At 37.5% G+C, this 24,071-nt stretch overlaps 2 long non-coding RNA genes across 3 annotated transcripts in view; one reads left to right on the top strand and one right to left on the bottom strand.

Moving 5' to 3' along the window:
* Positions 1-24,071, top strand: part of LOC144318516 (uncharacterized) — a 483,084-nt gene that overhangs the window by 391,674 nt on the left and 67,339 nt on the right. The gene's annotated exons all lie outside the window — the stretch shown is intronic.
* The window catches only part of LOC144318513 (uncharacterized), a 33,176-nt gene continuing 19,181 nt past the window's right edge, over positions 10,077-24,071 (bottom strand). Inside the window, exons 3-5 of one of the 2 annotated variants that reach the window (XR_013384481.1) lie at positions 17,173-19,319; positions 16,916-17,018; positions 10,080-10,700 (exon numbers count right to left, since the gene is read on the bottom strand). This is a non-coding gene — a long non-coding RNA (uncharacterized LOC144318513). Of the gene's footprint in view, positions 10,701-16,915; positions 19,320-24,071 lie in introns of both variants that reach the window. The other variant, XR_013384480.1, reaches the window with a different exon arrangement.

Below are 24,071 nucleotides of genomic sequence, written 5' to 3'. Positions count from 1 at the left end.
CTGGGGACAGGAGGAAATGTGGAGCTATCGTTCAATGGGTACAAATTTTCTGTTATATAAGATAAATGCATTCTGTAGACGTGGTACAACAATGGGGCCTACTACTAACAACACAGTATTGTGCACATAAAATGTGTTAAGAAGATAGATCTCAGGTTCTTACCACACACACACACATACACACACACACATACACACACAGGTGATACAAGGAAACTTTCAAAGTTGATGGGTATGTTTATTATCCATTGATCACAATGATAGTATCACAGATGTATGCATATATCCAGACTCACCAAATTATATACTATTAAATATGTACAGCTTTTTTATAATATCAATTATACCTCAATAAATCTATTTTTAAAAATTGACAAAGGATTTGAACAGATATTTTCTAAAAACAGAATTACAAATGGCTAATAAGCGAAAGAAAAATGCTCAACATCATTAGCCATTAAAGAAATGCAAATCAGAATAACATGAGATCCCACTTCACAACCACTAGGATAGCTAAAACCAAAAAGATAATATCCAGTGTTGATGAGGATGTAGAGAAATTAGAATCCCATATGCTGTTGGTGAAAATGTTAAGTTGTGCAACTCTTTTGGAAAACAAGTTGGCAGTTCCTCAAACGTGAAAACCTAGAGCTCCCACACGACCTAGCATTTCTGTTCCTAGGAAAAATGAAAACACACACCTACAGAAAAACTTTTATGAATGTTCATAACAGCATTATTTATAAAAGCCCTAAATTGACAATAAAACAAATATTTATCAACTAATAAATGGATAAATAAAATGTGATATATTTATAGAAGGGAATACTTTTCAACAATAAAAAAATGAAGCACTGATACACAGATGAACCATGAAAGCATTGTGATAAGTGAAAGAAAGCAGTTACACAGGATCACATGTTTGTATTCCATTTATATGAAATGTCAAGAATAGGCATATCTATGGAGATAGAGAGTAGATTAATGATTGACTAGGGCTTGGGGGATGAAGATGTGCAGGGATGTGGGGGAGATGGGAAGTGACTGCAAATGAGTGCTGGTTTTCTTTTGAGGATGATAAAAATGTTTTAAACTTAAATAGTGGTGATGATTGCACAAATCTGAATATTGTACCCTGTAAATGAGTAAATTTTATGGTATGTGAATTACATCATAATAAAGACTTTTTTACAAAAAGGAAAATACTATTAAATAGTTAGCAAAAATTGATAATAGCAGCTTATATTTCATGGAATTTCTACAAGTTCCAAAGTAGATATTAAATTAATACTTAAATTGTTGATGTGAATTTTTTTTAGATTTATTTATTTATTTATTTATTTATTTATTTGAGACACACAGAGAGAGGCAGAGACACAGGCAGAGGGAGAAACAGGCTCCCCACAGGGAGCCTGATGTGGGACTCGATCCCAGGATCATGCCCTGAGCTGAAGGCAGACGCTCAACCACTGACCCACCCAGGCGTCCCAGAATTTTTTTCTTTTAATTTAGAAAAAGGCATCAATAAATTTAAATTATAGATGGGTTTGATATTTATTTATTTAAAAATCATTTAGTTAATAGTCACTCATCTACTATGTACCAAACACTGAAGGGCGAAAAAAGGAAAAGAATGATAAAATGTAATGTTTCCTGTAAGGTTGAGTAGGAATGGGTGACAAACAACATAGGAGTTAGAAAGTGGTAAAGACTATATGAGTCGTTAGTGTCCTGGGAGTTAAGAATCAGCTTGGCCAGAGAGAGATCAAGGAAAGCTTAGAGGAAGGGTCAATCTTGAGCTAGATCTTACTATATGGCTAGGGCTTAGATGTGTTTACTGGGAGGCGAGAGGGTAGATGCATACAAAATAAGTTAACTTATACTTTACTTACATTTTGTAATATTAAAGATAAATAAATTGGTCTATGAAAGATTTGCTATGATAAGCCTTCTCATTCTGTGGGATTAATGTGCATTTTGCAAAACAGTCACAAAATTCTATCTCCTGTTCTAATTCTAGTAAACTTGCCACAACACTTTTTGTATAGATTGTAACTTAGAAAAAAGATGATCCAGATACCAGAAGAAAGGCAATCAATAAACAGGTAAAGTGAAGTGAAATTTAAGATTCAAAGAAAGAAAATAGATTTTTTGAGAGCATAATATTCAGTCTAGATACTGTCTTAATATAATATTTCTGCTCAGTAACTTTTTTCCACAGTTTCCCTGGCCCTATAAAAGGCTAGAATTGGTTTGGTAACATTTAGTCTTAAGGTTTTTCCTGACAGTCTAGTATAATAAATTGTTTCCTTGGTTAATAATAAATTTCCAGTAATAAATTGCTTGGCAGACATTGCTTTACTTCTACTTCTCAAAGCTCTCAAAGCCTTAAATAATGGCCATGTTTCATCAGAAGAAACCTTTATTTTGTACAGTTCAAAGGCTCATTCCATTGAAAAGTCCACTATGGAAAAAGTAATGTCATGTATATTGCCTTTTTTGAAGCAACCTGCAGCATTGCTTCTCAGGCTCCCACTTACCCAGTGGGCCAGAGATGGGGCAATAGTCAGCATCTCCATCTTGGAGACACATTTGAGCTAATTGACTTCCTTCATATCACACAATTTGTCACAGATCCACTTTTAGAATTCTATCTTCTAACTTAAAGTCCAGTGGGTTTCTTAGCAGACACTGCTGACTGTGGTTTGAACATTTATATATAGAAAAACCATAAGGAAAAATTCTCAGAGCATTGAACTATTTATCCCTGACTACTTCATATCTAAGTACTTTGGGCCCCACTTGCCTCCCCTGCTGCCTGTCCTCCTCTCATCTGGGTTTAAGATTTCCCCTTTGAAACTTAAATTCACTATACTCTACTCTGGAAATGAAACTTTGCTTCTTCATGCTCTATTTCTCTATGTATTAAGGGAACTAATACCTTCCCAAAAGAGCTGTGCTTACATCAAAGGCAAGCTGAGCCCCTTTCTTTGACAGTGCACCTTGCCATAGCATCCTTATGAGTTTCTGTCTGAGAGAGAGAAGAAAGACACTATCCTCCTAAGTTCTCTACATTAAAAAAAAAAGCAAACAAAAACCCTAAAGTATCAAAGCCCATTGTCTTGCAAAAAGATACTGCCATAAACTTCTTAAATAGTATAGAATTAACCTGGAATCCCACAATAATAATATGCACACATTTTGCCTTCAATTTAAGAGGTGAATTTGGTCAATAAATTTCTGAAAAAAATAAAATATATTTCATAAGGCATGACCCTAGAATGAGAAGCCCAGAAAGCCTATAATTGTAGTATTTCTTCCTTTTACTTATAATATTACTGTTGAAGTTTCTGACATATATATATATATGGCAGTATCTTAGAAAACTAAACTTACTCTTGCCATATGATCCAACATAACAAAATAGGGAGGAGATATTCATGAAAATTACAGTCCTCGTTTCTATAAATGGTCATGTATTTATAGCCGGTATTTATAACTACCTTCTTCCTTTACTTGTTCTATATTCCCTTTCCTTCAGCAAGTACATCAACTGGTTGTGGCTGGTAAAGACCCAGTGGAGTGATCCGAAACTTCATGCCTGAACTCTCTGGACTATTAGTAGCTCTACTTGAATTGGGTTCTTGTAGTTTTCCATTGACCTTAATCACAGAGTATGGTAATACTAAGGCACACTCTAAGGTGTCTCCTGTATCATAACCTGGGTGCTTTAAACAACAGGAGTTTATTTTCCATTGTTCCAGAGGCTGGAAAGTCTGAGATCAGGGCACCAGCATAGTCATGGTCAATTCCTGGTTAAGAACCTTTTCCTGGCTTGCAGACAGTGCTTTCTCACTTTGTCCTCACACGGAGTAGAGAAAGAATGTAAGTAAGCTCTTAACTATCTCTTCTTATAAGGGCACCAATCTCATCCTAAGGGCCCCACCTTTAAAATTTCTTCTAAATAAAGCTAAATACCTCCCTAAAGCCCCATCTCCATGTATTATCACATTGGGGTTAGGTCTTTAAGATATGAATTTGGGGGGAAACAATTCAATCCATAGTGCCAATATTCAAAATGAAAAGAGGTCATCACCATAGAAACTGCAACCATTAAGAGAATAATAAAATGATATTATGAATAACTTTCATGTTAAATGTTAATATATCAGGGATTTCAGATGAAGTGCACAAATTTCTTTAATGACACAAATTGCCAAATCTTATTCAAGAAAAAAATAGAAAACCCAAGTAATGCTATAGTTATTAAATATATTGAATTTATCATTAAAAATCTTTACATTAAGGAAACTCTAGGCCCAGTGACTTCAGTAGTGAATTCTATTATTTAACCATATACAGACTCTTTTAGAAAATAGAAAAAGATGGAATACTTACGTACTTATTTTATAGCTATATAATAATAGCTATAAAATAATAGCTATAAAATAATTAATACTTATTTTATAAGGTCAGTGTATCAGGTATCTATTGCTGCATAACAAGTTTCCCTAAAACTTAATGGCTGGAAAAATTATTGATTATTTCAGTTTCTGTGGATCAGGAATTCAAGGGAAGTATAACTGATATTTCTGGCTTACAAGCGTCCCTTATAAGCTTGCAAGGAAGATGTTAGCCAGGTCTGCAGACGTTTCAGGGCTCAAACAGTAGAGAATTTTTGACAAGAGACTAAGGTAATTCCATGAGAAAAAGAAAGTCTTTTTAACATATAGGGCTGTATCAAATGAATAGCCACATGGAAAAAAAAAAAGAACTTATAATTTTTGAACCTAAAGAACCTTACTTTTTACCTCACACCATTCACAAAAATGAACTCAAAATGAACCATTGACCCAAGGGTAAAAGATAAACTGTAATACTTCTTATAAACTAGAAGAAAACATAGGAGAAACCATTTGCAATCATAGTGAAAGAATAATTTTCTTAAATACTTTAAAAGTATGAACTATAAAAGAAAAAAGTTTAAAATGGAATCACTGAACTTAAAGTGTCTGCTATTTGAAAGACTGAATTAAAGAAATGAAAAGGCAAGACCCAACCAAGTAGAAAATACTTGCAATACGTGTGTCATATATATATATGACAAGGATCTTCGCTCTAAGTATGTATTTCTTACAACTTACTAAACTGCATATTTCCACCTAAAAAATGAACAGGAGATTTGAACAGACATTGCACAAAATATGATATATGAAAGGTCAGTAAAAACAGGAAAAGATGGTCAGCATCATTAACCATTAGGTCAGTGCAAATTAAAACTGCAATGTATCACAATACAACGACACACACAAAAAAAGTAACTAAAATTAGAACAATGATTATACCATTCTTAGTAAGGATACGGAACAACTGGAATTCTCATACCATGTTGGTAGAAATGTACATAGCACAACAACTTTGGAAAACAGGTTGGCAGTTTCTTAAGGCATTAAATAAACACTTAACATATGACCCTGCAATTCTCGTAGGTATATACCTAAGATAAATTAAAACATTTGTGCACACAAAGACTTGTATAAGAACGTTCATGAGAGGTATTGGGGAAGAAGTCACTGTGGGACCAGTCACCCTTCTTCGGGATTGTTCATCCATTCCCTGGGTTTGGAACATTCTTCTACATGGAAGACGTGCAAGATATTACTTGGCCCCATATTCTTCTTCTTTATTAAGAGAAATTTTTCCCTGTTCTGAGTATGTTGTGAACTTCCATGCATTTTTAAAGTCTATGCATCACATGGCACCTACCCATTTCCACAAGTATATCTGTCACCTGCAGAAGGAGGAAACCAGGCCTTTGCCTATATCAGCTATTGGAAAGGACTTGCCGGTCACAAGAGACCAGTGTAACCTACAGACGCTGATCTCACTGTGTCTCTTCTTTCTGTGAATATATCTTGTTACAATCAATGCCTAATGTGTGAGTCCTCCTTGGTGACTCCAAACCCATAGAAGATGAATTGAATCAGGTGTGTGGGCTCTTACTTCTGGTGGTGGGCAGTGGTACAGTCTCTGTCATCATCCATATAATAGAAATCTGCACTTGGGATGGGTAGCTAGATCTTGCTGCTGGACAGGTTTCAGCCCAAACTGGAAACAATCCAGTTTCTTTTCTTTGAAAAGAAAAATAAATTGTAGCTTATCAATAAAATGGGGTCTTACTCACCGTGAAAAGAATAAGCTGCTAATACATCCAAAAACCATTAATGAGTCTCAAAAATATTATGATGAGCAAAATGGGCCAGATGCAAAAGAGTGAGTAGCATGAAGATTTTCATTTATATAAAATACTAAGAAAGGCAACTCTAATATGTGGTGACAGAAAGAAGACCAGTGGTTTCCTGGGTTTGAGTTGGGGGTAGGGGTGGAGATTGACTAAGCAGGGGCACAAAGGAATCTTTTGGGATGATGGAAATGACTTTTATCGTGATTGTGGTGGTGGTTAAATGGGTATGTGCTTTTGTCGAACTATATACTTAAAATATGTGCATTTTCTTGATTATAACTCATATCTCAATAAACTTGAGTCCAAAAATTAAATAAATATAAGTACACTGAATATTCTAATGAAAAACCAAAGATTGTCAGATTAAATTTTAAATATCCATTTTATGCCATCTAAAATGATATTTCCGGGATGCCTGGGTGGCTCAGTGGTTGAGCATCTGCCTTTGGCTCAGGTTGATCCCGAGGTCCTGGGATCCAGTCCTGCGTCAGGCTCCCCAGAGGGAGCCTACTTCTCCCTCTGCCTATGTCTCCGCTTCTCTCTGTGCATCTCTCATGAATAAATAAAATCCTTTAAAAAAATGACATTTCCAGCACCAAAAGATTCAGAAACATTTAAAGGAATAATCGGAATAAGACTTAACAGACAAGCGTTAACAAAATACAACTGCTATAAACAATGAATTAAAGATATAAATGCTGACTTAGAGAGATGACCATGATAGATTATATGGGGAAAAAAATGACCCAGGATATAACATACTGTAGGTGTGTCTATTAGTCAGGGACCCACGAGAAAGAGCACAATGTAAGGTTTAATTGATGAGTATGATATGAGGGACTATTCACCTAGGAGGGGGCAGGGGTGAGGGAGTCCACAAAGCACGATGGGGCATCTGGTGTAGCAACAGCAGGAAGCCACTGCCGCCTCTCAGATGTGAATGGGAAAACCCAAACCTAAGAACACAGCCTCAGCTGCCTGGCGCCAATGGAGGAAGGGACCGTTTGGGAGAAGAGTGACAAAGGGGTATAAGTTCTTCTTCCAATATTCTTCCAGCACCTCCCGCAAGCCACACCCTGGCAAAGCCATCATCACAGATCAGCCTCCCAGTAGACAGAGTCAAAGGAAGAATGTATGATGGTCACAGTGACAAGTGTAAAACCATCCGCCCAGATAGCACTCTGTCGAACACCAGCACACAAAAGGGACACACAAAAAAGCAAAAGCAAACCAAAACAGAACCCCAGAAATCTCTCTCCTGGGTGCTCTCTCTCTCTTATTTGTTTTATCTATCTTAATATATTTTTATGAACCTGAAGAAATGACTTCTGTGGAAAACCACAAAATTATTGATACTGATTTAAACAAGAAACATTAGAATTTAGAGGAGTTGGAGAGGGAAATATCTTTTTATTTATTCATATCATTTCATTTGTTTCAATGTGCATATATCAGTTTTGCACTTTATGACTATACACTGAAATAAAGTGGTACTGTACAAAATACAAATGTATAAACATGCATATAAAATTAAATTTCACAAGAACCGTAAATATTGACAGTGCTTCTGGTTTGTCTTGTTTCTTTCTACGCTAAAATTTTTTTCAAAAATATTTTTATCTTATTTTTTCTCTTCATCAAAATTAAATTAACAATAAAACTTCTTAAAACAAAACAAACATGATGTAGTATTTATTAATAAATGGCATCATGACTAAACTTAAAGTGACATTACATGACAACCAAAATCATCCGTGCAGGGCCAATGTACCAGTACTCTTAAGAATCATGGTTACTGGGACGCCCGGGTGGCTTAGTGGTTGAGCGTCTGCCTTCGGCCCAGGACGTGATCCTGGGGATCTGGGATCGAGTCCCACATTGGGCTCCTTGAGGGGAGTCTGCTTCTCCCTCTGCCTGTGTCTCTACCTCTCTCTCTCTCTCTGTGTCTCTCATGAATGAATAAAAATCTTAAAAAAATAAAAAGAAAAAAAGATCATGGTTACTATCTTTAAAGGTTGCTAAATTTAAAATTAGTAGGTATAGAAGTATATGAGTGAGTATGTGTATGTGTGCTCAACATACATGTACGTGTCTCACATATGTATATTTTATATTAAATGGAATATTATTATATAAAGATGGAATAAGAATTCTCCTTTCAATTAAACCCTGATTTCTCTTTCTAGATGCTCTCGTCCATTTTTCTTCATGGTTCCTGGGTCTAGCTTCTCCTTTGTTCATCATCATTATTATTATTACCTTTCCTTATCTGTCATTCTCCTTGGTTACCTTTGAAGTGAATGTTGGGAAGCATTTCCTTTCTGGGGACACAATAGTTTGCTTAGCCTGCTTTCTGCTGGAGCAAGCTTGAGAGCCAGCAGGTCGATTTAGTCTGGACTTTTGGGTGTTTGGGGCAATAGAATTCAATCAAAACTTAGTACCTTTCTCTCTTTTTCTTTCTTTCTTTCTTTCTTTCTTTCTTTCTTTCTTTCTTTCTTTCTTTTTCTTTCTTTCTTTCTTCTTTTTCTTTTCATCTTACCTACACATACACATATACACACACATGCTTAAATAGTGATTTTTTATTAAAATTGTTTTTAATTTTCTGAAAGATCTTTACACTGAATATAATCTGTGGCTCATTTCTGGTTCTCAAGTACAGCCTAATCATGTTGTTGTAGGTGCCTGTAGTTATTTGTTTCCTACATCATGTAATATTTCATAGTGTAAATATGCCAAGTGCTCCCTTTTTCTTTTTTTTTTTTTTTTAGGGATTTATGTGTTTATTTTAGAAAAAAATATGCCAGTGAGGGGAGGGGCAGAGGGAGAGGGAGAGAAAATCTTCAAGCAGACTCCCCACTGAGTGATCCCAGGTTGGGGCTCCAACCCATGACCCTGAAATCATGACTTGAACCGAAATCAAGAGTCAGACACTTAACCAACTGAGCCACCCAGGGGCCCAAATTTCCCCCTCTTTTCTGTGGTAAGTTCCAATATTCTGCTATTACTGACAGTCTTGGTGTGCACATTTCTGTATATATTTCCTGGTGCAAATGTGCAAGAGTTTATCTTGAGTAGGTATGTAGGAATAGAATTGCTGGGTCTTCGGTTATATTCAACTTTATGAGGCAAAAACAAAATATCTTCCTATTTATACTCGAACCAGCCATAGTTAAGATATTCTTTCAGCCCACACTGTATCTAACAGCATCATAAGACTCCTTAATTTTTGCCAAACAACGGAGTATAAAATAATATTTAATTTTGGTGATGTTTTATTATTTATTTGCTATTTGATAACTTCTTATCTGTTTTCCTCCAGTAAAATATCGTCTTCATAAAGCCTGGAAGAAAAAAAAAAAAAACCCTCAGCAGGTTCCTGATCTATTTGCTTCCAGTCAATTCATGTGCCAGGAAACACACTCAGAGTTTATTCTTAGACATAATTCTGAAACCAAATTGATTTATTTTCTTCTAGCCTCCCTGCCCCTCTCTTTTAATATAATGATGAATACCTTTAGGCCATCTGAAATAAAAGGTGGAAAGATCATACTCTATCTGATCTCTTTTGTAGGACTAACTCTCTTTGTTCTCTGAGAAGTTTTACTGAGACTTTGATGCTCAAAGTATTTTTCAAACTTATCTCTTACTGTCTGAAGTCCGGGAACAATTCACCTTTCCTAGCCTTGGAAACTCCAAATGTATAGTCTCTCTATTCCCTCTTATTTCTGCTTATAAACCAGTCAATTCTTCCTTGAGTTGATCTATTTTAATACTTCACCAAAGGGGAAGTGGCCAATATAAACAGTCTTATTATTTCCAATCACTTTTTCTAAAGCAGTGGTTCTCAATCAGGATCAGTTTACTCCCTCTGGGGGCATTTGGCAGTGTCATGACTAGGAAGATGTGATGGCATCTATTAGTGGACCCCAGAGATGCTACCGAACATCCTACTATTAATAAGACAGCCACCCACAGCAAAGAATTACCTAGCCTAACATGTCAGTTGCGCTTTTGTGGAGAAATCTTAATCTAGAGAGATCAGCTCAGAATGTACATTGTCTGCTTTCTGACTTATTATGGGTGATAGTATGAAATGTTTACCATTACATAACATGACTTTCCATCTTTTCAACTTTCCAACTATTTTTTGCTAACTAGTTCTAAGGTAATGTTACAAATCTTAAGCCTTTTGTTACATTAATACTTCACTTCAAGGTCACAATGTCTTATTTTTTTTAAGATTTATTTATTTATTCATGAGAGAGAGAGAGAGAGAGAGAGAGAAGCAGAGACGCAGGCAGAGGGAGAAGTAGGCTCCATGCAGGGAACTCGATGTGGGACTTGATCCCAGGACTCCAGGATCACACCCTGAGCCGAAGGCAGACAGTCAACCGCTGAGCCACCCAGGGATCCCTTCAAGCTCACAATTTCTGTGTTCAGGTTGGTCTAAGGGCTGTAAGAAAAATTCAAAAATTCAAAAAAGGCCCTTGTATAATGTGGCTGTTTGTGCACAGCTTTCTTCCAAGGTATGACTCAAAGACTGAAGGTTTTACTTTCCCCAATATTTCAGAGTCCTGTACTGGGGAGGCAGATGAGGAAGAAAGAGAAAAACTAGACAAGACCGTGGGAGGATTTTTAGACTTGAAATGATATATATGATTTCTATGTACTTTCTTTGACCTGCCACACTATCTTTGTTTGTTTCTGATGTTCATAGAAATGTCTGTTGTTTTAAGCTCTTTGACTTTTTAAAAAGAAATGACACTGTATTGTTCTCATTTCAAAGGCACTTAAGCTTTTAGGAGAAAATGTTCATTGATCAAGGAAGGAAATAAAATTGCTCACCCTTGGATGTTTACTGCCAAATTTTGCATGTGACTCTTTCTGTATTTCCATTCCTATAGCTCTGTAGCATATTATTTTTTCAGATATGTTAATACCTTCATTCACTGGCCTGTGAGTTAGGTGAGTCTGCTTATCTCTATTCTGACTCATGTGTAGGTTTTAAAGCTGAATATTTAGAGGATAAACTTATTCTTATAATTTCTCAGTTCTTTTTAATGATCAATTTTCTCTTCACTTTATTCTAGCAAAATTATATATTTTTTCCTTTCTTGACTTGAGTGAGAGGGTGCAAGGGTTTATGAATTCCTATGTCTAGAACTAGCAGCCAGATTAGAGCTGTCATGAAAGGATTTTGCCCAATTCACCAGACAATGCATTATCCACGTCTGCAGATGGTGAACTGTAGAGGGTTCTAATAGGGTCTGTAAAGAACATACCAAAGCACTCCATGAGAGAAATAGCCAGTCATTGGATATTTGTTACTCAGAGAACATCAGATGGGAAAGAGAGACAGTAACAGCATTAGCAACTTAAACAGGGCACATCTCCCTTCTCATTAATTTACTCATTTACTCAATAGATTTGGTTTGAGCACCATATGTACCAGGCACCATTCCATAATCTAAGGATACATGAGAGAACAAAACAAACAAAGATGCTTGCCCTCTTGGAGCTTACATTCTAATGGGAGAAAGGCAGAGTGAGTTTAATATAAGAGTTAAAAAATGGATTCAAAAACCAACAATAATCTTGACTGAAACATACAGACATTTTTCACTGTATGGAAACATGGAAGCAGAGAATAATCTTTCCAGAAAAGTGCCTCTGAAAAGAAGGGAGATGCAAGTCATGAGATCCATGGCAGGCCTTTATTTTTCTTTAAAATAAGAGATATTATTTAAATGCTAAGAGGAAAGAGTTTGTACAGAAGACAATAGATCAATTAGTGGAATGAGAATTCAGAAGAAGTGACAGGGGATAGAATTCACATCAGGAGATTGAACTGTCCCTCACCAGGGTTTACTATGATAGAAAGATTTCTATACTAGTCACTTTCCAGTCTATTTCCCTCCCTCAGACCCTGCCCACCCTCTTGGCATGTACACAATCTCTCGGACCTTCTGTCTATGTGGAGCATGATATTATGTTGCCACATTTGTTAATAACATCCAAAGGATTATTGACCCTTTTGATCTCACCCTCAACTGACAATGTGATAGAATAAAGCTTGGTAACAAACATGACTTCCAGCTTTGTACACCATTTGATCCCTTTGGTAATTCTGAGAGTCTCATTAAGAGTCTCTCAGATAGATTAAGATAGAGATAGAAATCGATAGAGATCTGCAAGCCTAGTCTCTTGTGTGACTTCACAGGGAAGCTATTTTTTTAATTAAATGTGAGGATTTCAGGATGTTTTCATAATCTAATTGTTTCTCAGAAATTGAGATGTCCAGTTCCTGCTTGTCTTTTTGCATCTTACTATGACCAACTTTAAAAATGATAGCAAGTGACAATACGAATTTTAAACGACTTATCTTAAATATGCTTTTGAATTGAGCACATGATTTATCTGATCCTGTTTTTAAAAAATCTAGTCCTCTGCTAAGCCTTTGTATATGTTCACACTACCTCGTTTTTTTTTCTTTGCAAATGGCACTGATCACGTGAAAGGAAAATAGCAAAGGTTATCCTACTCTGCAAATAAGGTAACTCATCTAATTCTAATAACTATGGTCTAATCTTGGCTCTTCCAATAATACTAAAATAATTGAAAACCACACCATGAACAAGTCGAAAAGCGCCAAAGTGACATAAAACTAATTAATCACTATCAATTTAATATGTGCCCTATCCGTTCAACCAGCTCAGCTCCTCTTGACTTTATGGATGATATTCACTCAGTGCACTGTGCACATCAATTCTCCAGAAAATGGAGTTCTGTCTCTCCTCCACTTGCAAAAGTAGTTTAATACTGTGAACTCTTTCTGTCGTAATTCTTCAGGTCAATCCCATCATCTTGCAGAGACCACCTCCTCCTCAAATGAGTGCATGAACCAGTGCTGTGATTTGCATTGCAGTGTTTTGAAAGTATTTCTGGGCTACATTTCCTTTCTAAAATTGTTCATCTTCTTTCAAGATCACATCGAAGACCTCTTCACTGGCATTTCTATTCCTCACGAAGCACCAGAAAGGTCAATGATAATTTTTTCCTTTATTTATGTGATGTAGGTGGTATTGTGTACCAGATGTAGTTAATCTATTCGTAATAAAGAACATGTCTATCATCCTCAATGCTAATATTTTTCATTCAATACACGGTAAAATACATTAATTATCCTTTATTTCTAGCTTGAACTTAAAAACCTATAGACTCTTTCTAGTTTTTAAGTAAATAAAACCCACTGTATGGCCTTAGGCAAGTAGCTTAAATATACAAAGCAGCCATTTCTTTATCTATCACAAGGGGGGAAACAATACCATTTATCCCACGTAATAAAGTATCTGAAGTGTTGGATAAATGTTATCTATTATTTTGATTCTTACTCTTATTGTTATTATTAATTTGCTGTCCATCTTGAAATGTGTCCCCAAGCATAGTGGCCCTACTCTGCATGAGGAAACGATAAGGAGCATCTAGACTGGATGCTCCAGGTCATCATATCTGCAATAATGGGTTATGGGCTGTGTAAGAGGCCGGTGATTATAGGAGAGTAAGAATTTTAAAGTACAAGACAAAGCTCCTTATGACAGGATCACTGAGGTCATGAAATATCGCAGATCTTGTCAGCGTGATGTTTCAGGGTCATTCCCTGTTTAGATATGTGCCCTAACCTTTGGAAAATAAAGAACTCTTCATGACATTTGCAGATTTATATAATATTGAACTTATTTTTCCAAGCCGGATCTTTCCTGCACAAGGATTTGGAAATATGTATCTGCCTTGAGAGTGGCATTTCTGGGGGCTCCTCCCTTAAGAGGTCTGGGACTCTGCCAACTTCACTGGAGTCAGTGTATGTCAGCCAGGCAAGTTGCTGTTAATACTTTATAGTGACTCTGGGCAGGATAGTAGGTTTTATTATTACCTCCATTGTTTAAAATATATAATTTATTAAGAATAGAAGGTTAGAATATGAAGCAATCCTTTTACCACTGTTTTTCAAATACATGAAGAAAATGGTGCTATACTATTCTGGATATGCGAGAACAATCACTGTTTGCTACAGTCATTGTGCCCAAAGCTGGTGGAAAGATTGTGGCAGATAAGGTCTGTCTTCAAAAGCATTCACTCTGAAAAAAAAATAATTCACTCTGGGGCACCTGGGTGGCTCAGGTGGTTAAGCGTCTGCCTGCAACTCAAGTAATGGGATCAAGCCCCACATCAGGGCTCCCTGCTCAGTAGGGAGCCTGCTTCTCCTCCCTCTACTGCTCCCCCTGTTTGTTCTCTCTCTCTCCCTCTCTCTGTCAAATAAATAAAGAAAATCTTTTAAAAAAAAAAGGTTTATTCTATGGGTAGATTTATTTCTCAGCCTCCTTAATTCGTGACTTGGCTGTGGCGCTTGCTTTGGCCAGGGAGATGTTAGGAGGCAGGGTACAAGCAGAGGCTCAAAGAATGCTTTTGTGACGGGAGTGCTGCTTGAGCCTAGTTTTCAGCCTGGAAGAACATGCCTGGGATTGCTGGCTGGCCCCAGCAGGAGGCTGGAGAGAAGCCGGGCACAGCAGAGCTCCTAAGGTAGCCCAGGCTAATCGGCTGCACACAGACACCTGAGAGTAAGTGATGCTAGTCTTAATCCTCTGAGTTTTAGAAGTTTGTTATACAGCATTTTTGGCATGCAGCAGTAGTTGACTATAATCACAGCATGTCACACTGAACTATGTAGCACACCTTGTATTGATTTCTATACTTAATGTAATGAATGTTTGGTTAAGCTCAACCCAGATACCAAAGAACCATCATGAGAGATGCTGACAGATGTAGCACATTAAAGGGGGACCTAGGAAAGACCAGCTAGATGGCTCCCACTCCCTTTCTCTATCATAAATAAATCATACCACTGTGCTTGTGCTGAGCACAGTGCATGAGAGATGCTGTTGGTAACTGATCCTAGACCCCATCCCTAACCCCCCAAGTCAGTTTCAATGGTTGTCCTAGGGATGCCCTTCTGATCTGGAAGGCCATCAGGGCCAATAAGATGTAAAAGCAGAAATATCTGAGTGAGGCTTCTAGGATAAAAGTCTTTTTAAATAAAAAGACTCTAGTGGCCTGCCCCTAGAGGCAAGCTCTTTCAGCCACACCCATCTTCCCTGCATGGACTGTAAATACCATCATCAGCAGAAGAAGTGCAGCAGCCATCTTTTTGTGACCATGAACTGACACCTGCGGAGAAGGCCAAGAGATACAGAGACAGTGGCTCTCCCATGGTTGGACTTCTCAACCAATGCCAGCAGCACCCTGTTTTCCAGGCTCCTAATTATAGAAAAATAACCTCCTCCTTAAGTCAGCCCTCTGTTACCTGCGGCTTGTATAAGCCTCTCTATTGATTGTACTATAGAGCAAGCAAAAAGAAAAAGTCAAGATATAGCATGGCACAGAGTCCCCGTGTTACGCTTATTAGTCTAGTTATTCTCAAAGTCATCATTATATAATATCTATCACTATTAAATCCCCCAATACCTTTATTAACTGAAAATAAAAGCATTAATACCTGAACTAAATCAGTGAATTTCTAAGTTTGTACTGTATTCAAAGAAAAAAGGATGCTTTAAGATTAAGGTATAGACCTTTGGTGAATGAACAAAAGAAATTTTTAGAGTGATAAAGATGAAATGCTTTTGAAAAGGTTATCCATATATCAGAAGCTTAAAACATCAATATCAAATAGTCGGTAAAATTTAGACATACTGTAAGATACAATTAACTTGTCTTCAGAGTATTACAGGTTCTCCTGTAAGCCTAATTGTGCACTCTTTCCATGGCTTTCTTGTATTCGCATAGAGATTAGGAAATCGTTAGCTTAGTCATTAATTGGTAAAGATTTCTTTCCACCAGTGAATTTTCATTGAATATTAACACATGATTAACCCCACATCACACATCAAGAGAAATGATGTGAAACCATGTGAAACCCTGGCAATATTCTGTGACTGTCTGTGACTGTTGAAACCTACTAAATAATTCTAGATCATAGATGCAATGCCTTTGTTCAAATATTAAAATTATGTTCTTCCATTTCATGATAGAAACATGAGTGATGCAATTATAGGTTCTATAAGCCTCGCCCCAGGTAGAGGTCAGTAGAAACTAACATGATCCTTGATTTCTTTTCTCTAAGTCTCTGAAATAGCTAAGGATTTAAGTTACATATGTCATGTATATTTGATTGACACCATAAGGTTTTCATCTAAATTCGAAACCTAACTCTGTTTGGATATATTTGAACATTTTTATTGCATTTAGTCATGAGTCTTGAATTCTGATAAACTAGAATGTGTGATGTGGCTAGATCATACCAAACAGGTTACTTCTGAAGTTAGTTTGAATCAATAATCCAAAAAGGGTGGGGGGGTGCAGAAAAGGCCATTTTGCTTCAGTTCTGTTGTGAAATAAAATCAAAACCATCAAAATGAAAACTCCCCTCATCACAAATATAATTTGCAATCTATACTGGATATAGAGGAGAAATAGAGAGCAGCTAAAACAGACAGATAAAGCCAAATGAAGGAGCTAAAGGCAAAAGGAAACTAGTGACAGAAACAGAATGTAGGACAGCAGGCAGCCCAGCCAGCACAGTGAAAATGTGAATAAGCACATTCAGTAACCAACCTCCAATCAGGGACGCCTGCTGAACAAGATGCTTCCTCTTCATTAATCTGCCAGAAAATAGAAGGCCTACTTGTCCCATGTCGGAGAGATACGGGATGAGTACCTAGGCAAAGAAATCATTTCTTTTCCTTTAAAGATAATAGGATTGCAGGATGATGGAGAGTGCAGAGGGGAAAAGAGAGGCACTCTCTCTTGCTTGATCTGCATCCCCAATGTCAGTCAGGCAACAACGGGGAAAATAAAATGCAAAAACTTACTTTGTCTGGAATCTATGCCTTTCACTAAATCCTCAAATGATGAAGCACTGGCGTAGGAGAAGGAGACAGTGGAATTAATAAGAGGGATAGAGAATATCCCACACCGTTCTGCACTGATTGTGGAAAGTTATTATTACTGGCTTATTTCTGGTAGCCAGACCTAAAAAGGACATCTGTGATGTCCCTTTCCACGGGTTCACACTCTTAAGGATATTTGCTCAAGAGATGCCATCCCGCCCTCTCCCCAGTAACAGTTGCTGTAGGTTGAAGCTGTTAGAAAGAGATAACAGGCCCAAAATGGAGTCATCCATGCCAAGCCCAGACCAAGACTTAATACCTAACCTAATTGAAGTTTCAACCTCCTCTGGGAATATAATCCTAACTGGTCAGTCTCAAATTTCCTGGTCAGTACCAGGGAAGTAATCCACTTTCTAGACCTTTTTCATCCCTTGGAGGAAGGTGACCATGCCTGAAACAATCCATTCTTTACCCCCTTCTGCCCAGTATTTTGCTCAGCTTCTCAGAGCTTCTTTCTGTCTGCTACATGGGATGCTGCCTGAGTCATGAATCTTTGAATACAGACAATTAGATTTTCAAATTTACTCAGCTGAATTTTGTTTTTTAACAAAGCTCTGTGTAAAAATCAGAGCATTGAAATGCCATTCAGGATTAGTTCTCAAGGGGGAGCAGTCAAAAGGGGAGGAAACAGGAATTGGGGCATAATTTTCCTTTTCTTTCTGCTTTCTTGCAACAGTCCAAGATCTTAGAGTGAAGAAGAGAAGAGCCATGGACTCAAGGAGTATACAGTCCTTCAGACCAGCATCCCCACATAGAGATGTCTGTTATTTCCATTTTTAAGGAGATTTTGAGCTTTGAATAGTCATGAGAGGCCAGTGTGATGTGGCCACTGGATGTCTCTCTTCAGTTTCATTTTTCTCCCCCTTATCAGCTCCTACAATTCCAAACAGATCAACCCTGCTTTCCTCTGTGGTGGGCACTTACTGGTTCCGAAGAAAACCTACCTGTTTTACCTCTTACCTGCTACCCTGCCCCTCCACTACCCTATATTTCTGGTCCTCTGATGTGACCCAGACACTCTTTCTTCCAGAAAATTCTTCAACCAGGCAGACTTCAGTGCTCTCTCCTATCTGCACCCTTGGTATCTTGAGAATGCATCTATTCCAGCCAGTTCATAATAGACAGTTATTTGAAAGACTATTAATTAATTTAAAGACAAGACCTTAATTTTTCGTCTTTTCATCCTGAACAGCCAATACACAATAGATGCTCCAAAGCATACATTTCTTAGTGAGCTAAAGAGTTGCTTTTTTTTTCTCTTTATATTATATTTGATACCAGTTCCTTTCTTAGCCAAAGGAAAAAAAAAAGTGCTTGTTGATTCAATCCAATTGATAGGGCCCATTCTTCACCCTTGACATTTACTTGGTAAGTTCTCCACCTGCATTAGGATTGTAGACATAGATTTTGGTAATAGTTTAGTGTAATGTTCCAAATTATGGGTTGCTGGGGACAGACTCTGACTTATCAGTTTGCCTCTTTGTATTTAAGTCATATTTTTTCTCAAAAAAGAGCTGTGGGTGAGCTCAGGAATGCAACAAAAATCCAACTCCTACAGAAGAAGAAAAAAGCTGCTAAATGAGGCAAGAGAGCAGTGTCCAGGCATCTCAGGGGGCAGCCCTGTTATTTCTCAGACTTTTTTTTAAAGATTTTATTTGATAGAGAGAGCACAAACAGGGGGAGCAGCAAGCAGATGAAGATGGAGAAGCAGGCTCCCCCTTGAACAGAGATCCCCATGTGGGGCTAGATCCCAGACCCTGGGATTATGACCTGAGCCAAAGGCAGATGCTTAACCGATTGAGCCACCCAGGTGCCCCTACTTCTCAGAGGTGTTAAGATGTCATTGGCAGTTCTGCAATGTCGAGTCCAGCCCAGTGGATCTGACTCTCCACAGACGACAGCCCCATGTGTGCTTGCTTCAGTCTTGGTTCATGCAAATCAGCCAGTTATCCATTTCCTAAACTGACTCCCTAGAGAAAGTGATGATGGTTGGTAGTCATCTGATCATAATTTCTGTGACCAGGAGCCTGGTAGGAGTCCCTTTGATTTCAGCCCCACTGTTTTCCTGTCTGCAAAAAACAAAAGGAAAAAGGTTTTAATCAGGCCTCCATTTACATCACACAAGATCCTCATGGGGGTGCAATTTTCTCTCTTTTTCTCTTTCATTGAGCTTCAGTTCTATTTTTATATCAGGATCAAGAATTAGCCCAGAAGAATGAGGACTCTCATTTGAATCACAAATATTAAGTTGGGACTACTAATATTAAGCCAATGCTTAGAGAAACCAGTTTCAGGAACACCTTGTGTTGGCTCCTCACCATGTTTAGTATTGATAAGTAGGATACAAATCTTCATTGTCCTGCTTGAGACCAGTCCTGTAGTTTTGTGGAATGAATATGATTTCCCATAGGAAGAAGTCAATGAGAAGTGTCACTTCTGGTGGCATCTGGCAGCAGCCCCAGAATTCCAGTCCCCAAAAAGAAACTGAGGCATCTTTTTCAGATGCAGCAAGTCAGGTTCCAGAGTGTGGGTTATAAACACCTAGCTCCAGGAGAGGCATAGAAAAAAAAAGCAGCAATACCTCTTCCTAATGGCATGGCTAACTGACACATTTTTAAACTAAAATATGTTACAACTAGCACTCTGCATCCCTCTCTCTTCCAATCCCCGCATAGAAATAATGACACGGTTTTTGTCTTAAGAAGTATTGACCTAATGGGTAAATATTGATCTGACCATGACTAACTGAAATGGGATTGAAGTTGACAGGGAGGAAGAGCTCCCAATAAATAACCAAAGTAGTGTCCCTAAACCCATTACCCAAATTATTCGGTGGTTAACACCTTAAAAAAAATCCACCTTCCGATTTCACAGATTTCTTTTCTACTGCATGTCAGAGCAGAGCAGAGTGTATGTGGAACAGATGGTCGCCATGTACACACCCCATACTTAGTGTCGTGCCAAGCTTATGCTTCCTTCACTTTCTTCATGAAAACAGGCATGCTGAAAATATGTTTGCGGATGGCACAGAAATGCTGTGCACATTTTAGCCGTCATGGCAAAGCAGGAAAAATTCAGAGCCATAACAAGTAAAAACAAAAACCACTGAAAAGTAATTTTTCCCTCCACCAGGCAATAGTCATTTCCATGCCCGAACATGGCAAGTCACAAATGCATTGTGTTAAGTGCCATTCAAAGAAAAGAGGGGTGGGTATTATGGCATCAAGACAGAAAATCTTGGAATAGGATCAGGCGTCTCATGCTCTAACAAAGGGTGTTCAATTCTTGTCAATTTCAGAAAGCAGGCCTGTGCTTCCATGGTGAGGGAAGCAGCAAAGGAAGAAGAAAACGAGCTGGCTTATTAAATGTCACCTAGTTTTGCACTTTGGTGTCTGCCCAGAATATTGCAATTTGCCTCTTTTTTTGCTTTAATATTTTATATCATGTAAAGCACAATCCCCTTAGGCAGTTTAGAGCTGTGAATTGAGCAAATATTATAATTAACAAAGAAAACATTAAAATATTAAAAATAATAATAGCTGCTGAGCTCTTAAGCTATTATTTAGCTTGCCAAACCACATCACATCTGAGTCTATTTGTGGACTACCTCCTTGTATTCTGGATTATCCTGAAGTTAACAATGGATCTTAAAAAACCAGGCATCTGTAATCTCCTATCCTACAGAGTAAAGGTTTGCTCATAGGAAGCCTGTCCTAGATATTGCATCAGTAACATACACAAAGCAAGTTCCTTCCTCTAAGTTATTTTTTACACCATGGGTCATTAACATTTCATAATATTTAGATTTGGAAGAGAGCTTGGAGATCAGTTCATTCATGTCTTCCAAAATATGGGAATTGATTTTATTGACTCATAAGCAGTAGACTGTCCACTTATGCCACAATGCTTGATATTTCCAGAGACAGCCAGCTCCCTGTCAACTTTTATTTCAGCAGGTACAAGTCTGGTTTCATTAGTCCAAGGAATAACCACTCATCACCATCTAGGACCCAAATCCTTTTTAAGAAGTACAAATATAAAGATAAATAATGAAGAAGTCCTGCCCTCAAGGAGCTCATAACCTAGTTAGGGATCTTGACAAATAAACAATTTCAATGCAATGTGATAACTATTGTGGGAAAAGAAATCTACTATGGTCATTTTTCATCAAACTCTTTACTTTTCCTTATGACTTTTACCTCAGCTTGCAATTACATATTTATTAGTACAATTATCTGTTTAATTACTGTCTCCCTTGTTAAAACATTAGCTTCATAAAAAAGAAACTAAATCTGTTCAGCAGTTATCTCTAGATGTCTGTGTCTCAAACACATAATAAATCTGTGTTGAATAAATGTGAATGATCGATGAATTTTAGAAAGGCAACGCTAGTGAGATAAGGATGCTCCAAGTGGACAAGCAGCATCTTCAAAGGCAGGAGATGAGGGGAGCACTTTAAGGAGTCACCAGCATTTCGGCTTGGAAGAAACTTAGAGCAAGACATGAGGAAGCCTAGAGGTAAGACTGGATAGGGAATGGCCTAAACTACAAAGAATCTTTATATTGTGCTAAGGAATTTTGATTTGTTTCTGTTTACAACAAGGATCCATGAACAGACTGCAAGCAGAAGAGTGACATTGTCAGTTCACATTCTGGAGGGACTGGTCTGTCACAGTGGTGGAGCATAGGTGAAGGGAGAGTGAAGTAGAAGTTGCCATGATGCACAGAGGCCATGGATGTGAAAGTAGAGAGAAAAGGGTCTTTCAACAAGTAAGAAAGATCACATGAGGGGGATGCAAGGATTTATCACTGCCTCCAGTGATAAAGAGTTCCGCCTTGGTAGAACTAAACAGGGATATAAAATACTGTGGGAAGTTTTTCTCTTTCTTGGAGAAGATGTTATATTGGAGTTCTCTTTGAAAGTAGAGATAAATGGTAATTATATAATTCTGGAGCTCATTAGAGAGATTTAGGCTACAGAAAGTGATTTGAGAGGGATCAAAATATAGATAATAATTAAAACCCAAGCAGGAATGATTTCCCAGCAAAGCTTGTGTAGATGAGATGAGTGCAAAACAATGAAGGACAGTGAGAAGACAGTAAGAAGGGGCAGTAAAAGAGTTAGAAAGAAACAAAACAAAATAAAACAAAAACAACCCAGAGCAGAACAACATTAAGGAAATCATGACAGGAAAGAATTTTGAAAGACAAAGAACTCAAGAGCAAGCAAATATAACAGTTAACTGTGTCAATATGGCAGAGTGGGAAGGTAGGACCAGAGCTGGAAAATCTTTATCATTATATTCAAAATTTAAGTCCTACATGATTTTGATGACAGCCATAGAGAAGTAAAAAAAAAAAAAAAAAAAAAAGTGGAAGCCAGGGAGCTTTTATTTCAGGGCCAGCTCTACATAGTATAATATTGCCTATTTATTATTCTGAATCAAGTTTTCCCTTCATATAGATGGTTAAGTGTCTGGGGAGGAAGGGAGTGCAAATTTTATGAGTTTCAATGAAAAACTATAGTAAATATTTTATTTTGTTTCAACAAATATTTATCGAGCATCTGCTATGTGTCAAGCTCTATGCTAGGTGTTAGAGACACAAAGATGAATAAGCCATGATCCCTGCCCCAAAGGGGCTCAAAACACATTTAGGGAGACACAAATACACACTTCAATATGGTAAACGCTACAGTAAAGGTATATGGAGATGGTATGGTAATAGAAAAGATGCAATTGTTGGCTTTGCCTAGGCTAGTCAGGAATAGAGGTTGCAGAGAAGAAAGGGCACTTTTAATGGGACCTGGAAAAATCGAGAAGATAATATGGGCATACCTCCTTTTAGTGGAGGTTATATGTTTCTGGAAATGAATGAACTAATGAATGATTAAGCAATATGAGCTGTCTTTGTGTCATGGTCCCCATGGAAATGCATCATACACAAACCAGCTGTGGAATTCTCTTTAAATGCCCTCAAGCATGGCAAATTTCAAGCTATAATTCTATTCACATGCTGTTCATACAATAGTAGAGCAATCCTCCCAAGCTGTGGGGATCTATATGTTTTTTATAAGGTAAAAGTCCTTATCCCAGTCTTTAACTTTTGCTGATCTTTGCTTTCTAATTAATTGACTATTACTTTGAATGTATCACAGAATATATAAAACTTCATGATACAGTTTTTTGGCAATTTTGCAGTACCTCCAGTAGTACCACTTCATTGTCAGCTATGAATGGTCAGAACTGTTTACCAAAAGGTGAAATAGACGTAGAAAGAGAGACTGGGGAGTAGTAAAGGTGGAATTAAAAATAAAACAGATAGGGGTATAGGGGTGAGTGGGTGGCTCAGTCAGTTGAGCATCCAACTCTTGGTTTTGCCTCAGGTCATGGTCTCAGGGTTGTGAGACTGAGCCCCACATCAGGCTCTGCTCTCAGCATAGAATCTGCTTGGGATTCTCTTTCTCTCCCTCTCCCTCCCCCTGTGCCCTCTCCCCCACTTGTATTCTCTCTCTCTCCCTCTCTCTCAAATAAATAAATAAAATCTTTTAAAAAATAAAAGTAAAACAGCATAGCATCATTAAACTGAAGCATCTTGTGGAAAGCTCCTTACTGCTCATTGACTGAGAGGCTAGATTAGTCATCAGTCACATCGATACATTAAATGATAGATAGATAGATAGATAGATAGATAGATAGATAGATAGATGATAGATAGATATAAAGAATGTAGGAGCATGAATATATAAAATATTTCTGAGATAACACTTTAATGAATGTGTGTTACATAAGGCAGCATTAGTTGTGAGATACAGAAAATAG

The sequence above is a fragment of the Canis aureus genome, chromosome 8 (genome assembly GCF_053574225.1).
Source record: "Canis aureus isolate CA01 chromosome 8, VMU_Caureus_v.1.0, whole genome shotgun sequence".
NCBI classification, from domain to species: domain Eukaryota; kingdom Metazoa; phylum Chordata; class Mammalia; order Carnivora; family Canidae; genus Canis; species Canis aureus.
Note: the sequence above shows the minus strand (reverse complement) of the source record. Positions and strands in the feature narration are given on the sequence as shown.